Genomic DNA, 23,053 nt, shown 5'->3' with positions numbered 1-23,053 from the left:
TGACGCTCTTCAAAAATAGTGGGATTATCATCAACTAAAGTCATGACTTCTCCAATCCCACTTTCAATATTATTGCAAATATCGCAATCACCATGAGGCTTAAACAAATTATGAAGATCATAAGAAAAATCATTACCCCAATCATGATCATTGCAACAAGTAGTGGACGTAGCAAAACTAGTATCCCCAAGCTTAGGGTTTTGCATATTTTTAGCATGATTGACACTAATAGGATTTATAGTGAAACCATTGCAATCATGCTTTTCATTCGAGGAGCCCTCATGAATCACTTCATAAATTTATTCATCATGATTTTCAGATTCACGCATCTCAAGCAAAACTCTAAAAAGATAGTCAAGTGCACTCAACTCACTAGCAATTGGTTCAACATAGTTGGATCTCTTAAAGAGATTAGCAAGTGGATGAGGATCCATATCAATGGATTTTCAGCAAGCGAAGATGCAAGCATATTGAAGGCACATAGCCCACAAGCGAACAGAAAGAAAGCGAAAGAAAAGGGCGAGCGAAAAAGGCAAATATTTTTGTAAATTTTTGTTTTTCAGAAGTGGGGGAGAGGAAAACGAGAGGCAAAAAAGTAAATGCAAGAGATGACTTTGGGATGGTTACTTGGGTAAGCTTCACTTGATGCTCCCCGGCAATGGCGCCAGGAATTCTTCTTGCTACCTCTCGAGCTTCCGTTGGTTTTTCCCTTGAAGAGGAAAGGGTGATGCAACACAGTGGCAGTAAGTATTTCCCTCAGTTTGAGAACCAAGGTATCAATCCAGTAGCAGTATCAAGCCAAGTTCCTAAAGTACGTGCGCAAAAACAGCAAACTGGCACCCAACGCTACAAAGGGGTTGTCAATCCCTTCACGATTGATTGCAAGGTGAGATCTGAAGGCGAAAAGTGCAACTAAGTAAAAGTGTGGAGCTGAAAATATAATGTGAAGTAGACCCGGGGGCCATAGTGTTCACTAGACGCTTCTCTCATGATAGCAAATATTACGGTGGGTGAACGAATTACTATCGAGCAATTGATAGAACCGCGCAAAGTCATGACGATATCCAAAGCAATGATCATACATATAGGCATAACATCCGAGACAAGTAGACCGATACTTTCTGCATCTACTACTATTACTCCACACATCGACCGCTATCCAGCATGCATCTAGTGTATTGAGTTCATGACAAACAGAGTAACGCCTTAAGCAAGATGACATGATGTAGAGGGATAAATTCATGCAATAGATATAAACCCCATCTTTTTACCCTTGATGGCAACAACACGACGCGTGCCTCGCTACCCCTTCTGTCACTGGGTGAGGTTACCGCACGGTATGAACCCAAAACCTAGCACTTCTCCCATTGCAAGAATCATAGATCAAGTTGGCCAAACAAAACCCACAACTCGAAGAGAATTACAAGGATATGAAATCATGCATATAAGAGATCAGAAGAAACTCAAATAAGATTCATAGATAATCTGATACATAAATCGACAATTCATCGGATCTCGACAAACACACCGCAAAAGAAGATTACATCGGATAGATCTCCATGACGATCATGGAGAACTTTGTATTGAAGATCCAAGAGAGAGAAGAAGCCATCTAGCTACTAGCTATGTACCCGTAGGTCTATGGTGAACTACTCACGCATCATCGGAGAGGCAATGGTGTTGATGAAGAAGCCCTCCGTGTTTGAATCCCCCCTCCGACAGGGCACCAGAACGTGCCCCAGATGGGATCTTGCGGAGACAGAAGCTTGCGGCGGCGGAAAAGTATTTCCGTGGCTCTCTCCTGTGGTTTTGGATTTTTCGGAGATTTATATGCCGAAGAAGTAGGGCAGAGGAGCCACACGGGGCCCACAAGCCTGCTAGGCACGGCTCCCCAGGCCGCGCCTAGGGGGCTTGTGACCTCCCCCGGGGTCCTTTGCCTTGGTTCTCATGTTCCACTCGTATCTTCTGTTCCGGAAAAAATCTTCTCAGAGGTTTTATTCTGTTTGGACTCCATTTAATATTCTCCTTTGAAAAGGGTCAAAACACGGAAAAAACAGGAACTGGCACTTGGCATTGAGTTAATAAGTTAGTCCCAAAAAAGATACAAAAGGCATACAAAACATCCAAAGTTTGACAAGATAATAGCATGGAACCAACAAAAATTATAGATAAGTTGGAGACGTATCAAGATCCTGCAAGAAAAAGGCGAATAAAATGGAAATTGGTGAAGTGGGGGAGAGGAAAGCGAGAGGAAAATGGCAAATAAAGTAAATGCAAGAGATGAGTTTGTGATGGGTACTTGGTAGGCTTGATCTTGCTATGTATCCTCCTCGGCAACGGCGCCAGAAGTTCTTCTTGCTAGCTCTTGAGCTTGCGATGGTTTTCACTTGAAGAGGAAAGGGTGATGCAACGAAATAGATAAGTATTTCCCTTAGTTTCTTGAGAACAAGGTATCAATCTAGTAGGAGGAACAAGCAAGGAACCAATAGTAGTACCTACACAAATAATCAAACTCTTGCACCCAACGCTAAAAAGGGGTTGTCAATCCCTCAATTACAACAAAGTATTTTTGGTATTTTTGGTTTATAGATCTGAAAGTATAATATGGAAAATAGACTCGGGGGCCATAGGTTTCACTAGAGGCTTCTCTCATAAAGGAAAATAGTACGGTGGTGAACAAATTACTGTCGAGTAATTGATAGAAAAGCGAATAATTATGAAGATATCTCAGGCAATGATTATGCATATAGGTATCACGTCTGTGACAAGTAGACTGAAACGATTTTGCATCTACTACTATTACTCCACACATCAACGGACTCATGCCTGCATCTAGAGTATTAAGTTCATGAAGAACAGAGTAACGCATTAAGTAAGATGACATGATGTAGAGGGATAAACTCAAGCAATATGATGAAAACCCCATCTTTTTATCCTTGATGGCAACAATACAATACGTGCCTTGCTATCCCTACTATGTCACTCGGTGAGGACATCCCAAGATTGAACCCAAAACTAAGCACTTCTCCCATTGCAAGAATTACCAATCTAGTTGGCCAAACCAAACCAATAATTCTAAGAGACTTGCTAAGATATGAAATCATGTATATAAGAATTCAGAAGAGACTCAAATAATATTCATAGATAATCTGAACATAAACTCACAATTCAGCGGATCTCAACAAACACATCGCAAAAGATTATTACATCGGATAGATGTCCATGAAGATCATGAATAGCATGGTATTGAAGATCAAAGAGAGAGAAGAAGCCATCTAGCAACTAGCTATGGCCCTATAGGTCTATGGTGAACTACTCACATATCATCAGAGGGGCAATAGAGTTGATGTAGATGCCCTCCGTGATCAATTCCCTCTACGGCATATTACTAGAAAAGGCTCCCAGATTGGAACTCACGGGAAGAGAGGCTCCTGGCGGTGGAAAAGTATTTGCGTGGCTCTCCTTTCTGATACGGCAATATTTGGGAATTTATAGGCCAAAGAATAGGGTTAGGAGGCCTGTAGGGGACCCACAAGCCAGGGGCACGACCACCCCCTAGAGCGCGCCCTGCAAGCTTGTGGCCTCCCGGCAGGTGCCCTGCCCCGTACTCCAAGTCTTCTAGGTTTCTTTTGGTCCAAGAAAAATCTTTCCGGAGATTTTATTCCATTTGGACTCCTTTTAATATTCCTTATCTTCAATATTCAAAAACATGGAAAAAACAGAAACTAGCACTAGGCTCTAGAATAATAGGTTAGTCCCGAAAATAATATAAAACAACATATTAGTGCATATAAAACATCCAAAATAGATAATATAATAGCCTGGAACAATCAAAAATTATAGATACGTTGGAGACATATGAGGTACTCGAGTATACCGATCCACCGTCTTTCGTGGGATACTCCGCTCCGCACGACGTTGTTTCCTCTTCCATCATCATGGAGGTGATGGTTGTCGGCTTCAATGTCAGATCAGGCCGTGTTGAGGCCCCATCAGACCCTGGCGTGGCTCGTCCGGGACCGTCCGACCTTCTTCGTGCCGCTCTGCAGGGGCTGAGCACCACCATCGCACCATTTGCGAATCCGACTGCCGCCACAACCGAGCTGGAGGAACCTCACAAAGAGCTGTTTGTGGAGGGCACCGCCCTCGCAGTCGCCAAGCACCAAATGGAGGTTGCGCAACGCGAGTACAGCTCCGCGTACGGCCTCACTACGGTTGGCGACAGACCCAGCCAGCGAGGCGAGGTTCATAGTCGCGGCCGCGTTGTCACCGACATCATGGGCGGCAAGCTGCCCATCTACGACACCCCCGCACCCAACATGCGGGCCGCCCAGGTGGCCCACGAGGAGATGGCCACAATGGAGTGCGAGGAACATGCACAACAGGAGAAGCACGTTCAGGGCTGCCAACGAGCAAGAAGGTCACCTCGACCCGGACCACGACTTCTCTGATCCCCTCGCTATGACTACGAGGATCCGCAAGCACCTAGCGGCTGCCAGCCGGCCCAGCACTCCTCCTCCCTCACCAGTCTCCAGCCGGCTCCATGAGCTGTACAGAGGAGCCGACCGACCGCCTTGTGCCCCTACTCCGCCCCTGCGGCACGAGTGGCCATGCTCGCCTGCGCCTGCCATTCTGCCATAACTCGTGGCAGGCTCGGACTGCGCATCCCCCGTAGAGAGAACAACGCTCACACCCGCCTCGACCGGCTAGCATAGTCGGCCCTCTTCGAGGAGGAGGGCCCAATTGGTCCGGCGTACTTCGGTCCCCGAATCTGCGCAGAGCCGTTCCCAACCGCATCACGCTCCCCCGCGAAACTCCAAAGTACATCGGCTCCGCTAAGCCGGAGGGCTGGATGGTCGATTACACCATCGCAGTAGGCATCGCTAGGGGAACAAGCGCGTAGCCATCCGCTACGTGCCGCTCATGCTAACCGGCTCAGCCCAGACCTAGCTTAACAGCCTGTCGGTTGGCAACATCAACACCTGGGTTGCCTTCGAGGAGGCCTTCGTTCGCAATTTCACATGCACCTACAAGCGCCTTGGTCACCCTCGCGAGTTGGCTATGTGCGTCCAGAAGCCGGATGAGCCCCTCCGCGACTACGTCACACGTTGGACCGAATTGCACAACTCCTCTGAAGGAGTCCACAAGGTGCAGACCATCCAGTACTGCATCGAGGGATGCCGAGACGGTACCCTCCTCAAGCACAAGCTTATGTGCTCCAAGCCGACCACACTGGCGACGCACATGGCCAAGGCGGACAAATACGCCACGGCCGACTCCGCGATACAGAGCAAGGTCAGCGCGATAGACAAGCCTGTCGAGCCGCCAGCCTTGACGCGGCCGGCTAGCGACAACCGCGACCAGCAGAACAATAAGCGTAAGTCCAACCAGCCGGATCCGCGGCACGGGAGCAAGCAGGTTGCAGTCGTCGAGGAAGAGCAGCCGGCAGCTCAGGCCGGCAGCCAGCGCAAGCGAGCCGGCAAGGCCGCCTGGCAGACCAAGCTCACGTTCGAGCAAATACTCGACGCACCTTGCAAAATGCACTCCGGGGAGAAGCCGGCTACCCACACGCTCCAGGAGTGCACCTTCTCATAGCGACTGGCCCGGGGCGAGGGCCTGTGAGCTCCCTCGCCTCCAGCTCCCGCGCTGGCTCTAGCTCCGGCTCCCCACAACGACGGTCGCCTCTACAACCAATTCCCCAAGGAAGACAAGGCCTACGCCGTTTTCACCAGCGAGGGTGATGAAAAGCACAACCAACACCAACATCAGCACGAGGTGAACGCCACGGTCCTCGTGGTTCCCCAATGCATGCACTGGTCTATGAAGCCAGTTACTTGGAGTAGGGCGGACCATCCAACAGTGATGCCGAACCCTGGCGGCTACACGCTCGTTCTCAACCCCACCATCGCCTCCATGAGGCTCACGTGTCGGTTCTCGCGGGTGCTGGTCGACGGGGGTTACAGCATCAACATCCTCTACCGCGATACGCTGCTCAAGTGAGGGCTCAAGGAGAAGGACGTGCAGTCGACCTGGACCGTCTTCCATGGCATCGTGCGGGGGCAGTCCTGCTCCCCCATCGACAAGATCCAGCTGGATGTCCTCTTCGGCGACAAGGCACACTTCCGCCGCAAGCCAATCTGGTTTGAGGTGGTGGACCTCGACAACCCTTACCATGCACTGTTGGGCAGGCCGGCACTCGCCAACTTCATGGCGATCCCCCATTACCCCTACCTCAAGATGAAGATGCCTAGTCCCAAGGGCATTATCACCGTTACTGGTGACTACAAGAAGTCGATCGAGTGTGCGTGCAACAGCAACCGGTTGGCCGAAGCACTCGTGATCGCGAAGGAGAGAAGGCAGCTCGACCGGCTCATGGCTCAAGCCATCGAGCAGCCGGTCGTGCCGACTCTCCCGTCCAAGTCGGCCAGCGAGGCCACATAAGAGCCTGCCAAGGACACCAAGCAGGTGCCACTCGACCCGACCAACCCCGAGCAGTGCGTGACAATCGGCTCCAACCTCAGCCCCAAATAGGAAGGCGAGCTCGTCGACTTCCTCCGTGAGAATTGGGATATCTTTGCATGGTCCCCCAACGACATGCCGGGTATCCGGAGGAAGTACGCCGAGCACAAGCTTCATGTGCGGACGGATGCGAAGCCAGTCAAACAACCCATGTGCCGCTTCTCCGAGGCGCACCATCGCAAAAGTGATCGCCCGACTACTTGCAGCCGACTTCATCATGGATGTTTTCCACCCAGACTGGCTGGCCAACCCAGTCCTAGTGCTAAAGAAGAACAATACCTGGCGCATGTGCATTGACGACACGATCCTGAACAAGGCGTGTCCAAAGGACCCTTTCGCTCTGCCATGGATAGATCAAGTGATCAATGCCACGGGCGGATGCGATTTGTTGTCCTTCTTGGACGCCTACTCCGGTTACGACCAAATCTAGTTGAATCCGACCGACCGGCTCAAGACCTCATTCATCACCCCCTTTGAAGACTACTGCTATACGATCGTGACCTTCTGCCTGAAGAATGCGGGAACAACCTTCCAGCACTGTATGCAGAAATGCCTCCTGCCACAGATTGGCAGGAACGTACACATCTACGTCGATGACATTGTCATCAAGACCAAGAAGCATTTCAGTCTCCTCGACGATCTGCGGGACACCTTCTCCAACCCGCACGAGTACAAGATCTGGCTCAATCCGGAGAAGTGCGTCTTCGGAGTTCCGGCCAACCGGCTCCCTAGCTAATTCGTCTCGGCGTGTGGCATCGAAGCCAACCCCGAGAAGACCAAGGCCATCGAGCGTATGTCCAGGCTGGCTCGACTCAACGATGTCCAGAAGTTCGCCGGCTGCATGGCCCCCCTCAGCCGGTTCGTCAGCCGACTGGGCGAGAAGGCGCTGCCCCTCTACCAACTGATGAAGAAGACCACCAAGTTCGAGTGGAACGACCAGGCAGACGAGGCCTTCCGCGACCTGAAGCACGCCCTCTCCAACGCACCCGTCTTGGCCCCGTTAGCGGAGAAAGAGCCGATGCTTGCGTACATTGCGGTGGCCACCCACATGGTCAGCGTCGTCCTGGTGGTGGATCGGTCCGAGGAGGGCAGGGCGCTGCCGGTTCAGCCCCCTGTCTACTAACTAAGCATAGTCCTTTCCGCCTCCAAGAAGAACTACCCCCACTACGAGAAGATGTGCTACGACATATACTTCTTTGCCATGAAGCTGAAGAAATACTTCCAGGAGCACACCATCATGGTGGTGAGCACTGCTCCGCTTTCAGAGATTATGGGCAATCGGGACGCCACCGGCCGGATTGCCAAGTGGTCCATCGCCATGGCCGATCACGACATCCGCTATGATCCATGCACCGCTATCAAGTCCCAGGCGGTGGCTGACTTCCTCGTCGACTGGGCTAAGACCCAGTTCCTGCCGCCGCCTCCCGACTTCATGCACTGGCAGATGCACTTTGACGGCTCGAAGATGCAGACCGGCTTGGTAGCCGGCATCGTCCCGTCGTCCCCGAAAGAGGACCAGCTCAAGTACGCTTTCCACAACCACTTCGCCGCCTCCAACAACGTGGCCGAATACGAGGCACTCGCCCACGGCCTCCGGCTCCCCAAAGAAATCGGGATCTGGTGAATCCTTTGCTTTGGCGACTCTGATCTGGTGGTGCAGCAGGTCTATGGCGAATGGAACGCCAGGGACGCCAACATAGCCAGCTAACGCTTCCTCATACAGCAGCTCACCCGCTCCATTGAGGGCTGCGAATTCCACCATGTCCCCCGAGCAGACAACGAGGCCGCAAATGCACTGCCAAAAATTGGCTCCACCCGACAAGCAATCACAGCCGGCGTCTCACTCGAGAAGCTGCACAAGCCATCAACCAAGCCGTCTTCGGAGTCAACATCGATGTTCGTACCCACAGACCCATCCGGTTCGTCGACCTCCGCGTGCTACACCGGCTCCACCGGCACTGTCGGCTTCATTGGCCCCATCAACATCGTTGGCTCCACCAACGTCGTTTGCTGCGATGAACCCCACGTCCAGCCCACCCGACTCTGATCCCACAGCCCTCATGGAGGTAGACGGCAAGCCAAATGCCACCTCAATCCCGGGGACTGATGGCTCCGTCTCAGGGACTCCAACGACAAACCCGGGGGCTACAGCTGCCCCCGGTCCTCGGCCTGAGCCTGAGCCGGCTCCTGTCTCGGCCCCAACGTGGGCCCAGCCCATCCTTGCCTTCCTCCTTTGCGGTGAGCTCCCATCCGATGAGGCTGATGCATGGTTTATCCAACGCCGATCTCCCACCTTTTCCATCATCAATTGCGACCTAGTTCGGCACAACATGACCGGCGTGTTCCAATGCCGCGTCGAATCAGAGAAGGGACAAGAGATCCTCATAGACATCCACCAGGGCGAGTGCGGGCATAAAGCGGCCTCCTATACCCTGGTGGCCATGGTGTTCCAACACGGATTCTACTAGCCCACGGCCCTGAAGGAAGCAAAAGCCATGGTCGACAAGTGCGAAGGATGCCAACGCTTCAGCATGCAGAGCCACCTGTCGGCTTCTGACCTCAAGACCATCTCCCTCTCATGGCCTTTTGTCATCTGGGGGCTCGACAAAGTGGGACCGTTCAAAACAGCCCGAAGCGGCATGACGCACCTTCTGGTGGCCATCGACAAATTTACCAAGTGATCAAAGCCAGGCCCATCAAGAAGTTGGACGACCCAACAGCTGTCCGGTTCATCAAAGACATCACTGTTCGCTGGGGCGTCCCCCACAAAATCATCACTGACAACGACACCAATTTTGCCAAAGGAGCAATGGCGCTCTACTACGCCAAGGAGGGCCTCAGGCGCGACCTCGCGTCGGTTGACCACCCACAATCAAACGGCCAGGAAGAAAGGGCAAACGGCTTTATCCTCGCCGGCATCAAAACAAGACTGGTGGCGCCACTCGTCAGGTCAGCCGGCTGTTGGATCGAAGAGCTGCCGGCTGTACTGTGGAGCCTCCGCACCATGCCCAACTGGTCAAACGGCTTCACCCCGTTCTTCCTTGTGTATAGGTCTGAGGCGGTCACCCCACGGATGTCGAGTTCGACTCGCTCTGCATCACCCTATACACGAAGACGGACACAAATGAAGCAAGAGAAGACGACGTTGATCTACTCGAAGAGGCGCGTGAGCTAGCCCTAAGCCGAACGGCTATATACAAGCTGAAGCTTAGACACTACCACAACAAAAGGATCATGCCCCTCTCTTTCTATGAGGGGGGCCTGGTACTTAGAAGAATCCAGCGAACAGCCGACCAGCACAAGTTGTCCTCCCCATGGGAGGGACCCTTCATCATCAGCAAGGCGTTGTGCAACAATGCGTACTATCTAATAGATGCCCAGAAGCCACAAAAGCGCAAAAGAGGCGCCTCAAGCAAGGAGATGGAGCGTCTAGGGAATGCGACACTCCTTCGCCCGTTCTACTGCTAAGAGGAAGAAATAAAACAAGTGTATGTTTGTATCCCTTAACCTTTTGGGCTTAAATGAATGTAGCGGGTGCCCCAAGCCGATGAGAAGCCCCCCCTCCCCGTCCGATTCCTCAGACCTGGGGGCTCGATGGCCTGCCCGAGCCTTCCCTCTATTCGTAGCCGATTACACGGTGTGTCGTGGTTTTGTCACGACAGATGTCCTCGTGAAAGGACTTAGTGATAGAGCCATCGCACCTTGGTGGCGACTCAAAGAGGGTGAGCGGAAGCGAGACTCAGGTTACCCAGGTTCGGCCCTCGTGTGGAGGTAAAAGCATACGTCCTGCTTTGTGTATATTGATGGTGGATTCGATTACAAGGAGGGCGTAACTCGCCTGACCTAGCTCTCGATGATTTCTAACTTAATCTATTTGCCCTAGAGATTCACCTTTATATATAGGTCGAGGATCTAGGGGTTGCAAAGTCCTAGCCACATTACAAATTGTGGCCTTCCATATCCCTAAGTCGCCGTGTTTTCCAAGTGAGGAAACATCTTCGGCGACTTATCTTGTCCATCAATCCTGAACCACCATATGGCTCATGGGTCCTGGTGGCCTTCAGACGAAGATCTCCCTGCGCACCTCAGGCCTGGGGCAAGGCTTATACCGACCATTTATGTATGAGTCGCCGCTTTCCTGACCCGGCCCAACATGACGGGTCATACCGCGGGTAATATCCCCTACATTAGGCCCCAGATTGACTTGAATTCATTCACGCCAATAAACCTTTACGCTTGTCTTCGGTGACTAATATTATGTCCGTCTTTCCTTTAGTAAGTGACGAACCGCTTACTTTCACAAATTGCTTGAGTCGCCAGGTCATTTATTGGTGACATCTCCTTCTCCACTATTCCCGGGATTTTGATGACATCACTTCCAACGGATCTTTTCGTCGTTATCCTGTTATTTCGATAATCTAGGCGCCATCATTTTTGGTTTTCAATTTGTCGCCTCGATTCCCGTGGCTGCCGTTTCAACCCTGCCCTAGGTCTTTAAGTAGTCGCAGGGGAGTGGGGGGGCATCCTCACCTACCTCCATTCCGTCTCCTTGGTTGCATCGTCTTCCTCGAGCTTGCATCTCGACCACCTCGCCATCGTCGAACCTCTGTCGTCGACCAGCCGTTTCCCAGGCTGATCGGGGGCGTGGTCTCTGTCGTAGAACCTCCACGACCTTCTTCCATCATCACCTTCCTCCTTCGGGTAAGTTCTCTTTCTCCATTAGGGCTAGATCTTGAACCCCCATATTGCTGAGGGCTGCACCGAAACTCCATGAATGCTAGATCCTTTTACCATTAACCCGTCCAAGCATGGCATTTTAGATCCTTCCGCGTAGAAATAAACTCTGGTAGTCCCATCACGCTCCCTAGCAAGTAGTATTCTTCCTCCATTGCTCCATAGATCCACACACTTTTGTTGCAGTGTTCTTGTGTTCTTAGCACCTGAATTTTCGGCAAGTATCATGTTCTCAAATAGAACTACCCATAGATCCGTAAATTATCTCTCGGCGTTGGAAAAATGTTTGTCCTCAATTGGGAATATCCTTAAGGAAACCTTTAGAGCCACAACCCGCCCTCAATGCTACGACGAGTTACAACACCCTTGTAGATATGCTTCCAACCGTTGTCTGGCGAGTTATCATTCCGTAGGTCCTAACAACCGCCAATCTCTTTTTTCTAGTCATGGGTACCATCTCTAAATGTACCTGGCTGCCAACAGAAGTCAATGACGCTTATCTTGAGAAATTTGTATAAGTGGGTAATCTGGATCCCAAGGAAGTCATTGGCTCGAGAACCGCCTTTGGGGAAGCAACCCCTCAACCCGCCGAAGGGGAAGTAGTCGTGTTTGCCGATCACCTTGAGCTAGGCTTCAAGTCGCCCAACTCGAAATTCTTAGAGATGCCTTGCATTTCTTCAACCTTCATCCCCAAGACATGGGGCCAAACTACATCAGTAACCTCTGTCAGTTCCAAGTGTTCTGTGAGGCTTATCTGCAAATAGAGCCCACTGTATTGTTGTTCAGGAAGTTTTTCTATTTGAACCGCCAGACTAAGTTTGCCAATGGGCCTTACTTAGAGCTTGGGGGAGTTAACATCCAGCGAGGTCGTGAATGTGGGTTTCTGGCCGTTACATTGCCTAGGCATCCCAAAGGTTGGGCAAAGACTTGGTTCTACTGCCGCGACACCTCTCCATCCAATGAGAACCCTTTACCGGGCTTCAGGGAAGAACGTCCGCCCATGGACTTCAAGTTGCCGGAAAAGCTAACTGAAGAAGAGGAAGCCACGTTTGTACCTATCTTTGCAAAGCTGGAGGCCCTTATTGTCAATGGTCTTACTCGGATCGATCTAATCCGCTACTGGGTGGTGTGGAGGATCATGCCCTTAAGCCGCTGAGATGGCTTGATGTGTGATTACAATGGGGACTTAAACCACCCCCAATGTTTTTACAATGTGAGGCTTTTGGAAGAAGACATTGTCGAGATTGTGAAGAAACTAAGTGGCAAGCCCATTGAGAATTGCTAAAAATTGGGCTTAAACCTTTTTGCATCTCCAACCCGGCTCCACAAGTAGCAATCCAAGTCGCCCTTTTAGCTTTTCAATGTACTCATTCATGTTTCTGATCTGAGCTTCTCATCATGTCAATCAGAGGGATTCGATGTTTTGGTCCCGAAGACCCAAGACAATCGTCAAGAAAACAACCAAACCCGCCCCTAAGGCGAAAAAGAAGAACAAAGGCAAAGTCGTAGCAAAAGAGTCATCCCTCGTTGGCGAGTCTCGGGCCGCCGAAGAACAATCAGTGGTAAAAACTCTCTTGTCTTTATTGCTTTAATATGACTTGTACTCACACTTTGCTACCTCTGTTTATAAGATGGTGACTTTGAGAGTGAGGATGAAGATCTCGAGGTAATTTCCATTTCTTCCGACGCAACTTCTTCTCCCCAAGCTGGCCAGGCGAACCTGTAGGAAAGTTCCCATGTCTCACCCACATGCTCATCTGGATCCTTCAACCTATAACCCCCAAGGGGCGGGTCATCTTTGTAAAGATGATCCGGGTATTTAACTTGTATTTGAACAAAAGCTTGAACCAGTAGCCCCCAAGGGCCGGGTCATATTTGTAAAGATGAGTCGGGTCTTTAAATTGTATTTAAACAAAAAATCTTCAACCTGTAGCCCCCAAGGGCCAGCTCATCTTTTTAAAGATGAGTCAAGTCTTGTTTGAAGGTATGACCTTAGAAGAATTGAGTCATACATTAGCCCCCAAGTGTCAGGGATCTTGCTTGCAATGGTCCTGAAATTTGCTTTCCCTTATGTTTGTTGCAGGAATTATTGACTCGGGCCGACTCATCTGTGGCCAGCTTGAAACAAAGCTTGGCAGAGCAGCAGGACGTTCGAGCTAAGTTTGAAGAGAAGTTTCGCCTTGCCCTAACTGACATGGAAAAAATGAATGCAGAGCACAAAAGGTTTGAAGACAAGGCCCATGCTCAGCAAGCTTCCATTTTTAAAAGGTCGGAACAAGCCGAAGAGAAGCTGAAAGCCGCTGTACAAGAACTCTCCGGCTTGCCATATTTGGTAAGGGTCAATTACCTCCTTCTGAAAGTGCTTTGTACAACCTTGCAACCCCTTATGATCCTGCTTTTTCACCTGTAGGTCCTCGAGCCGCCACCCTGCGGAATGATTGCATTCTGAAGCTGAAGGCGATCTATACTTTGACAGAGCAGTTGTACACTGGTGGTGTGATGACCATGAAGGCTGTTATGGGCAACAGGGAGCCCATAAAATTCATCAAGCATATGCTGGGTTGCTTCTCGACATTGTCGCCCCAGATAGAGGAGCTAAAGAGGTTAGTTGCCCGCAAGGGAGCGCTAACTGCCCTAAGCTGGTGTTTGGCCTATGCTCTAGAACTTAAGCCAGAAGAGGTGACTGGTGGATTTCCAGAGCTGAAGGATGACGGGTCAGATTTCACTAAAGAAGACTACAACCATTGTGTAAAAGAATCTCGCTTTGGAGCGACTCAGCTAGAGGCCGGCCTGGATTTAGGCAAATATCAGGAAGCTTATGATGAGCACATCAAAAGGGTGACCCCTCCTTCGTATGAAATCACCGTCCTGACTCTGCGGCGCCGTAAGAATCCTTTTGACTTTGATGTCGATTTGTCCACCGTCTTGATGATGAAGACGAGTTCCACGTCTTGACCAATTGCAATTGGAAATTGGGAGACTTACAGATCGAAGATGGCGAAAGCTCGAGGCAGGATAACCCAGAGGGGGCTTGACTCAAACTAACATGAAGATCATCCGCAAAGAATATTTTTATCCCTTATGGCCGGGTTATGTTTCCCGGTATGGCCTGCTGAGCCATGTAATAGCCTAGGTTTTTGAAAACAGTGTGATAACTGTACCTTGTGATCGTGTCTGAAAGTTTCACCCTTCATTAATACGAATCACCTTTCCTAATGCTTTGCCAATTTTAACAAGAAAGACCTTTTTCCCTGTTCATCAGAGAAAAAGAATAAGCCGGCTCAATGATTCGCGGTGGGGTATAATAGAATTTTATGAAACCCTTGGGCTATGCCACAAAGATAGTCATAAAGTTTGTCGGCTGAATGAGTTACGATGGGATAGGACGAGTTTGCAAGACTCTAGTGCTACCCCAAGAAGGCTTCTTCAACAACCCGAGTTGTTTAGACCGGTTGATCAGGCGCGAGTCAAGCTTCAGTGAAGCAGGTTCAGTGAACCCATGGTTTGTCTATTTTCCATGTGCCGGCTCCCGCTAGCACCCTTCATGTTTTAACCAGGGCAAGTTCATGGTCCAAAAAGTGGACTAACTCGCCAAGAGTACATGGGACCATAGGGCGAGTCGCCAAACACACAGTCCAGTATAACCATTGTAATGCATTATTTTTTCGCTAGCCAAGAAGGTATTCAGGCTGAACTCAATGAGCAGAAGCCCCCAAGTGACCTATGATTAGGGAAAAGTTGGACATAGGATTGCAGAAGCGTGTACGCTCTTACTACAAAACGACTTGGGAGCTAGTAGCCCCCAAGTAAGTCGGCTTAATTATCAAAACCATATAGGGTGCCCATGTTTGAACCGTGCAACGTGGTAACTTTGGTCCTCTTTGGCGTACCAACATCTAGTTTTGAAATAAGCGCAGCGTGGCGACTTATTCTGTTTGATGCTGATAGCGTCCATGCTTGGACGACTTATGAAACAATAAAGACTCATGCTTTTAAGAAGCTGAAAAGGCAGATACCCCGAAGTTCGTGGCGCCGGCTTTATTGGTTTATATATATATGAAAAAGAGATTACAAAGACTAAATTTGATACATAGATAGGGAGCCAGTGGCTCTAAGTATAGTATGGCCGTAAGTGGGCAATGTTCCATGGCTGGGTCGTCTCAACCTCTGTTGTTCGCCTATCTGGGCGAAGATCCACCAAATAGTATGAACCGTTGTGAAGAATCTTGCTGACAACAAAAGGTTCTTCCCACGAAGGGGATAACTTATACATACCATTATGATCCTGGATCAACAGGAGCACTAAGTCGCCCTCTTGAAAGACCCGGCTTTTGACTCGGCGGCTATGATAGTGTCGTAAGTCAGGTTGATAAATCGCCGATCGTGACACGGTCAAGTCGCGTTCTTCCTCCAGGGCGTCAATGAATCTTGACGCGCCAGCTCGTTGTCTTGTTCCACATAAGCGGCGACTCATGGCGAGTCGTGTCTGATGTCACTTGGTAACACTGCCTCTGCTCCATAGACCAAGAAAAAGGGCGTGTAACCAGTAGAACGGTTAGGGGTAATTCTGATGCTCCATAAAACCGAAGGCAACTCTTCAAGCCAACATCCCGGAGTATGTTCTAGAGGTACCATAAGCCGGGGCTTGATTCCCCGCAATATTTCTTGATTTGCCCTCTCCGCCTGTCCGTTAGATTGGGGGTTGTGCAACCGTAGAAACATCAAGCCGGATATGCTCCTTTGCACAAAAATCTTGCATGGCGCCTTTGGATAGATTAGTACCATTATCAGTAATAATACTATGAGGATACCCGAAACGAAAAATCAACTTCTTGAGGAACTTGACGGCCGTGTCTGCATTGCAACTGCTGATCGGATCTGCTTCAACCCACTTGGCAAACTTGTCAACTTCCACCAATAGGTGGGTCTTTTTATTGGATGACATCTTGAAGGGACCAACCATGTCCAACCCCCTAGATCGCAAAAGGCCATGTAATTGGAATCATCCGCAATTCCTGAGGCAGCACATGCATCTGACGCCCAAATTTTTGGCAGCCATCACATTTGCGTACTATATCCTCAGCATCTGCATGAGCTGTTGATATGTCCATTTTGCATCATGCTTTCATGTTGATATTTATTGCTTTATGGGCTGTTTTATTACTTTGTGGTACCATATTTATGCCTTTTCTCTCTTATTTTGCAAGGTTTATTTGAAGAGGGAGAATTCAGGCAGCTAGAATTCTGGACTGGAAAAGGAGCAAATCTTAGTCCACTATTCTGCACACCTCCAAATGCCCTGAAAAGTTATGTGGATTTTTTTGGGATTATATAAAAAATATTGGGCGAAAGAAGTACCGAAGGGGGGCTGCCAGGGCGCCACAAGCCCTGCCACCGCCACACCCTGGTGGCGAAGTGGGGGCTTGTGGGCTCCATGACGGCCCACTAGCCCCCTCTTTTGCTATATGAAGGGTTTTGGTCCAGAAAAAATCATTCGGGAGCTTTTTCGTGGTTTCGCCGCCGCCACGAGGCGGAACTTGAGTAGGTCCAATCTAGAGCTCCGGCAGGACGATCCTGTCGGGGAAACTTCCCTCCCGGAGGTGGAAATCGTCACCATCGTCATCACCAACACTCCTCTCGTGGGAGGGGAGGCATCTTCATCGACATCTTCATCAGCACCATCTCCTCTCCAATCCCTAGTTCATCTCTTGTAACCAATCTTTGTCTCGCAACTCCGATTGGTACTTGTAAGGTTGCTAGTAGTGTTGATTACTCTTTGTGGTTGATGCTAGTTGGATTACTTGGTGGAAGAGTTTATGTTCAGATCCTTGAGGCTATTCATTACACCTCTGATCATCATTATGATTATGCTTCGTGAGTAGTTACTTTTGTTCCTGAGGACATGGGATAAGTCATGCTGATAATAGTCATGTGAATTTGATATTCATTCGGTATTTTGATATGTTGTATGTTGTCTTCTCCTCTAGTGGTGTTATGTGAACGTCGACTACATAACACTGCACCATATTTGGGCCTAGAGGAAGGCATTGGGAATTAGTAAGTAGATGATGGGTTGTTGGAGTGACAGAAGCTTAAACCCCAGTCTATGCGTTGCTTCGTAAGGGGCTGATTTGGATCCACTAGTCTAATGCTATGGTTAGACTTTGTCTAAATTCTTATTTTGTAGTTGCGGATGCTTGCGAGAGAGGTTAATCATAAGTGGGATTCTTGTCCAAGTAAGGGCAGTACCCAAGATCCGGTCCACCCACATATCAAACTATCAAAGTAACGAACGCGAATCATATTAACATGATGAAACTAGCATGACAGAAATTCCCGTGTGTCCTCAGGAGCGTTTTGCCTCCTATAAGACTTTGCTCAGGCTTGTCCCTTGCTACAAAATGGATTGGGCCACTTGCTGCACCGTTGCTACTACTTGTTACTTGTTACTTTTTTCTTGCTACGTTTCACCTCGCTACACAATGACTTGTTACCGCTACTTTCAGTGCTTGCAGCTATTACCTTGCTGAAATCCGTTTATCAGAGTCTTCTGCTCCTCATTGGGTTCTGCACTCTTACTTATCGAAAGGACTGCCATTGATCCCCTATACTTGTGGGTCATCAGCTGTCAACCAGTAAAACCCATGCCTAAACGCTTTGGACACTAGAGAGCGTGACCCGGCGTGATGACCACAGTCACCTGCATGTATCTCGTTGAGAATCTCACACCCTTCCTCAGACGAGACACACCTTTGAGAAATTCCAAACGTGTTTCGCTTGTGTAACTCGCCTTTATGTATCATCATGAAGTTGCATCGATGGATAATTTGGCGGGCCAACAACTCATCCGTAGGTAACTCGCCTCGTGCCAAAAACAGCATGTAGGGGATTTCCCAATCCAGGGTAGCACAGAGAGCCGCCACAAGTTGAGACTCAGGGTCAGGAACCCCTAAGTCTTCCTCTGAAGGCAATTTCACTCATGGGTTATGCAATACATCCAAAAAGACGTTAGGGGGAACCGGCTTACGCTGTGAGCCGAGCCGTGAAAGAGCATCAACCGCCTCGTTGAGCCGACGATCAATGTGATCAACCTGATAGCCACGAAAATGACCCGCCACGTATGACACGACACGCCTATAAGCCGCTATTAGAGGATCTCTGGAATCCCATGTGCTAGAAACTTGCCGCACCACTAGATCTGAGTCGCCCAAACATCTGACTCGATTGTGATTCATCTCTTTGGTGATTCTAAGCCCATGGAGCAAAGCCTCGTATTCCACCGCATTATTGGTACACGGGAACATGAGTCAGAGGACATAGCAAAACTTGTCACCCTGAGGTGAAGTCAATACCACGCCAGCCCTCGAGCCTTCCAGCTGCCTAGACCCATCAAAATGGATAGTCCAATACGTGTGATCAGGTGTGTCTTCCGGAATTTGTAACTCGGTCCAATCGTTGATGAAGTCCACTAAAGCCTGAGACTTAATAGTCGTGCGAGGGGTATATTTCACATGATGGGGTCCAAGGTCAATAGCCCACTTAGCAATCCACTCGGTCGTCTCACGGTTCTGTATAATATCACCAAGCGGTGCAGAACTGACCATCGTGATTGGATGCTCCTGAAAGTAATGTTTTAATTTTCGACTCGCCGTGAAGATCCCAAAAACTAACTTATGCGAGTGTGGGTAACGCTGTTTGGAGAGGGTTAAGACTTCACTGACAAAGTAGACCGGCCTTTGAACCGGGTATTCCTTCCCTTCCTCTTTGCGCTCGATGACCACTGGTACGCTTACTGCTTTAGAGTTGGCAGCAATGTACAAAAGCATATGCTCTTTCTCAATTGGAGGAGCTAAGAGAGACGGCTTAGCCAGTTGTTTCTTCAAAGCCTCGAGCTTCATTGGCTTCATCCGCCCAGACAAAACGATCAGTTTTCTTGAGCAACTGAAAAAGAGGGATGGCCTTCTCCCCGAGGCGACTTATGAAAGGCTTAGAGCCGCAATACGACCTGCCATGCGCTGAACTTGGTTGACATTAGCCGGTTTTCCAAGTGAAGTGATTGCTTAGATTCTGTCCGGGTTAGCCTCGATGCCTCGTTCTGAGACCAAGAAGCCCAATAATTTTCCTACAGGAACGCCAAAATCACACTTGGTCGGGTTAAGCCTCATCTGGTACACGAGCAAATTGTCAAAGGTCTCCTTGAGGTCCTCCAGAAGTGGCCCTTTCTTATGGGATCTAACCACTATGTCATCAACATAGGCATGAACATTGCGCCCAGTCTGATTGTGCAAACAATTCTGGATGCATAGTTGATAAGTCGCCCCCGCGCTCTTGAGCCCGAACGGCATAGACACATAGCAAAAGGCTCCAAAGGGAGTTATAAATGATGTCTTCTCCTGATCCGCCAGAGCCATCTTGATCTGCTGATATCCCGAGTAAGCGTCTAGAAAACAGAGTCGCTCACAACCCGCCTGTAATGCCCCAAGTGTAGGACTTTCCCTTTTTGTAACCTTCCATGTGGGACCACCTTGACTTTGTCATGAGAGTTTCTATGCATGTATGATTTCATGTGTCTCCTTCTATTTTGCTTTTGCATGCATGCATCCATGCCATACCATCCTTGCCATACCTTATGATTCTATGTCATGTTATGATTGCATGTGATCTTGCTAGGTGTGATGTTGTGGTATTGTATTATCTTGTGTGATGCATGTGATGTTGGTGTGTGATGGGTAGAAGTGAGAGCTAGGTAATTTCAAAGCTCTTTGCTATTTCAAACCCCTTTTCCTTTCCTTTTATCTCATGTTCAAAATTCCATCTTCCCAAAAGTTGTTCTAAAATGTCTTGTGTTTAGGGATTAAGGTGAGTGTGTAGTTATGCTAGTTTGGTGATTTTGAGAGTGATTTATACAGGTGGCAATGACACAAAACAGCCAACTTAATGCTGTTTTGTAAAATATTTGCCTACTCTAAAAATCTTGTTCTTATTTTTTTAATTTAGGTCATATATTTATATGACCAGGGGATTTTTCCGTTTAAGTTTATTCCCACCAGATTATTTGTTTTATTTCTTTTCCTTCTTGGTGTTTCTTTTATTTGGGAAAGGCCACTGGGGCCTTTCTTATAGTGGTCGCCTGTGGGCTCCCTCCTACTTGCTGGCCCATTTAATCCTCCTCCCGGCGCTAGGAGCCCACGCCAGCGGCCTCATTCCCTCCTTCTGACGCCGTTACCTGCCCGTGCGAGCTGTCCGACAGGCGCCAGGGAGAACACCCGCGACGCCGTGCGGTCTCACAGACGTCGAGGTCCCCCCCTTTTTAAGCGCGTTGGCGTCCGTGCCTCCCTCCCCTCGCCTAGGGTTCCTCCATTCCCTCCTGCCGCCGCCACCTCTCTTCCTTCCCTTCTCTCTTCTTCCGTCGGCAGGTGAGGCTCTGTAGGGTTAGACCGAGAGTGAGCAGCTCCCCGCCGGCGACCGCCGCGCCCCCGCCTCTGTTCGCCGCTGTCACCATGTCCGGGAGCTCCGGGTGGATCCCCGCGATCCATTCCCGGCGCTAGAAGCCCCGGAGATCGGCCACACCGACGACCCCGAGCCCGTCAAGGACGTGCCCGCGGTGTCTCCTTCCTGTCCTTCGGATCTGCAGTTCAAGAACTTCTTCATCGACGGCCTTCTTCCCCTCCGGCGCTCTCCTTCCCGATCGGCGCCCCCTCTTCTCCCCAAGGTGAGGATCATCGCCCCTTGCCTCCTCCTCCTTGGTTCGGTCAAGATCCGAAGTAGGGTCTACGTTTCTTCTCTGTTGCCGATCGTCAGGGAGTAGCGAGTTGTGCGTGTGCGTAGTGGTGTGGTAGGGTGTTGCTGTTGTTTCGTAGAGGTAGGAGCAGGAGCTCGCCTTCATCCAGCGCGATGAGCCGTTGCGGCAGAGGGCGTGCGCCTTCTTCTCTGTCGCCAGGCTTCTGTCCGGCAGGACCCAAGGCAGCAGGTGTTGCGTGTGTTTCATTTTTTTTCAGAGCGACTGGTAGGCTCGTAGCAGTAGAAGTGGATCCCCCCCCTCATGCGAGCAGCGACGCGGACGGGGTGCTTCCCCGTCGACGTTGGAGTGAGCGGATGGGTCTGCGTATGTTGCCTGCTGTGTCTCTGTTGAGTAAGGTAGATCAGAGGGCAGATCAGTTCGGGAGTATCCCTTCATTTTCTTTTCTCGCGCTTACTTGTTCAGACATCGATCCGTAGTGCAGTGGTAGCGTGTGGTTGTGCCTGATGAGAGGGCGCGGGTTCGATCCCCCCTCAGCCCTCTTTTGTTCTGGAGTTTTATTTGCACAGTGACCAGTGAAACAGTTTACTCTGTTTTTCTCCTCTATCCTGTCGACATAGTGGTGGTGGTGTAGTGGCTAGGTGGTGCTGTTGTGTACCAGGAGGTACTGGGTTCGATTCCCAGGACCCCTAATGCATGTTTTTGCTATTTTTTGTTGTCTTTTAATTTGCTCTTCCTCTTCCTTATGCTTGGGCAGCAAGGTGGCATTTTAATCCTTTTTCCTGCTAGTGTAGTTAGGAGCAGATTTCTTTGTGTGTGTGTTTTGCACACTTGTGAAATGATAGATGATGTATTGCTAGCCTTGTGAACCTATGATGATTGCATCTTGTGGTGTGAAGTTACACTTGGTAGGAGTTTGAGCATGTTGATGTGGTTACTTGTAAGTGGTGTGCCTTAAGGTGTGAGAGATTGCACTAGTTGAGCATGTATGGCCACATCTTTTGAGCTTTACTGTGGACTAAGTTGTTCTTGTAGTTTTAATTGCTTGTATAGGTTTAGTAGGGTGTGGATGCCTCCCCCTCACCACATGGTTTGGGTGTGTATGTGATGCACTAGGTGGCTAGCTAAGCATGGGTAGAATCTTGTGGGGTGCACCTTGAGGGTGACATGACTCCAAGGGTGTTCCTTGTGGTGCATGTGAGAGTGTGTACCATCACATGCCCATATGTGGGGGTGTGCATACTCTCTTGTTAGCATAGAGTTATATTGTGTTGTGCTTGATGCTAGTGCTAGTGAGGTATTGTGAGTGTTGGTGTTGTTGATGTGCATGACACAAACATGGGATTCAAACCCCCATGTCACTTTGTCATTGTGCACATGAAAATCAACCTATGTAATTGTCATCTTAGAAGAATATCTTATGGAGTTGCATTTACAGTTTTGTTGGAAGTTTGGTCCTTGATTCCATGATATATATGGAGCCCAAGGGCATGGGGTTTGTGTGTTAATAGTAGGGGTTTGTGCTCAACACCATAGTGGTGTCAATTAACTCTTGGTGACATGTGTGTGCAAACTATGCCTAGACAAAGTGGGCATGTGGCTGGAAAAATTCCAGATTTTGAACTCTGAAATTTTCACAAAGTCTGGGATGCTGGAAACATTTTCTTCCCCTGTAGATGAGGATGTTCTGGTCATTCTGTTGAGAACTGGCCTTGGTTCAGTGCTAGTATTTTGAACCTGGTATGTTTGTGAAGCTTCCTGTCAATTATCAAGTCATTTGGATTCCAGTAGCTTGTGTTTTGATTCCTGTCAAAAAGCTTCAGAACAGAAACAGAAACTCAGGTGCAGGAATTTTCACGAAGTCCCTGAGATCTGATGGTTTTGGGAAAGTTTGTGGCCTTGTATCTTCTAGAGTTTAATTCCTTTTGCTGTGATTCTTGCTGGTACTTGTAGTGTTCTTGGTTGGAAACAGCCACATATATTATTTGTCATGTTTGAAGACCTGTAGCTATGTTGCATGTTGCTGCCAAACAGCTAAGATGCAGAAACTGGCAGATTATG

The sequence above is a fragment of the Hordeum vulgare genome, chromosome 6H (genome assembly GCF_904849725.1).
Source record: "Hordeum vulgare subsp. vulgare chromosome 6H, MorexV3_pseudomolecules_assembly, whole genome shotgun sequence".
Taxonomy (NCBI): Eukaryota; Viridiplantae; Streptophyta; class Magnoliopsida; order Poales; family Poaceae; genus Hordeum; species Hordeum vulgare.
The sequence above is the reverse complement of the archived record's forward strand: the minus strand, read 5'-3'. Positions refer to the sequence as shown.